The sequence below is a fragment of the Microcaecilia unicolor genome, chromosome 3 (genome assembly GCF_901765095.1).
Source record: "Microcaecilia unicolor chromosome 3, aMicUni1.1, whole genome shotgun sequence".
NCBI classification, from domain to species: Eukaryota; Metazoa; Chordata; class Amphibia; order Gymnophiona; family Siphonopidae; genus Microcaecilia; species Microcaecilia unicolor.
In genome coordinates this window covers 387,772,025-387,773,768 of record NC_044033.1, presented here as the reverse complement: position 1 = coordinate 387,773,768, position 1,744 = coordinate 387,772,025, and positions in this window count along the sequence as shown.

The following is a 1,744-nucleotide window of genomic DNA, read 5'->3' as shown; positions in this document are numbered from 1 at the left end:
CAAAGCCAGGATAGGACTATCTAAAACTGAAGAATGTGCATCTGGCAAAGGGGCGTGGTCTGGGTGATACTTGGGTAGGCTAAAACTATGGATTTTCATTCCCCATTACAGAAGGGGAAAGAATGTCCATGTCCATATAGGTTGATGTTGGGAGTTAGAATCTCTACCTGGAATTCCAGGGGACCCTTGTTGGAAGAGTCAGTAACTGTGTGTTCTTACCCTTTGATCATTACATAATATAACACAGGGTAAGTGCAAAGCTTGCATGGTACATGCAGAGAGTGTGCCCTGCATGCATTGCACAGGGAATGTAGAGCCCTCATAATCCCATTTTCCTTGGTGATACCCCCACAAACCCATGTCCCCCCTCCCAGCCCCTCGTCAGCTCCAAATACCTTCTTCTCACCAACAGTTATGATCTCCCTCCTGACGACCCATTATGTCTAATCTCCATTCTTACCCTTCCTTATGTGCAATCCCTCTCCCGACCCTGCATCATGCCTTTTGATCGCCCCTATACAGAACTCCATCTAAGAACTCCACCTAAGAATAAAGATCCATGGCACCTCAAGCCCTATTCTCACTCACCCACCATATACTCCCAACCCATCAGTACCTACCCACATGGAAGATGTCCCATCAAAGGTCCCAAGGTGGTGGTGGTCTGTTTCCATGCCATCTTAGATCCTGTCACCTTTGCTTTGTATCAGCGCAGTCTTGGATCCTGGCACCTTCCCAGGCAGCAGCAGAGACTGCTGCCACTCAGGGACACTGTAACAGGACATCTACTGTGCAGGTAGGTCCCAGTGGGTTGGGAGGATTTGGGGGGGGGGGGGGTGGATAAAGGTAGGATCAAAGATGCCATGGCTCTTTGTTCCAGGGTAATTTTGTGTGTAGGAAGGATCAGAAGGCATGGGAATGTTGGAAGAGGGATTGGACATGGAGGAGGGGGTCAGGAGGAAGATCGGACATAAGTGGGAGTTCAGGTGATAGCAACTTAGAAGTTCATGTGCTGTGAAATGGATGTCTGTGTGCCTGCTGTTTCCTTGTCCATACTTTGGAAGGGTTTGTATCTAACATGTACATTCCTGCTGCATGTAGCAGCACATATACTGTATATATACATATTTCACCATACATTTTAGAACAGATTCTAGGTCAGCAGATCCTGTTCTAAAATTATAGGGGAACTTCAGATGTCTTGATTTGGACATCAGATTTCCCATTTGAATATTTTTTTCTAAGATGTTGTTCATTATTAATACATGAATGTGAATGTTATTCATTTAAACACAGATAGGCACTAATGTAATACACACATTTCATCTCTGTTGTAGTCAAATGAAACACACATCATCACACTCAGAGGAATATAACATTGTTACTCTTATCTGTATTTTATTTAATGAAATCATAATTTGTTCACAATGTGAGTTGCCTGTTTCTACAGGACCATGATTTATAATGGACACAGTTGATGCAACAAAGTAAAAAAAATTAAATTAATAAAAAATAAAAAAGATGAGAACATGGAGAGGATTGTGATCAAACTTGCTGATGGGATATGTATACATCCCGATCCCCCTCCCCCATTCCCAGTCCTACCCCCTCCCTAGAATCAGATGGCTTCACTGTTCCACTCTTCACATTCACTAACAGATAAAGCGTAATAGCCTCCATCTCCTCTGCCTGACATTGTGCAGGGCCCCAGGGAGCCGTCAGTCCAATTTCACCATGCCCACTT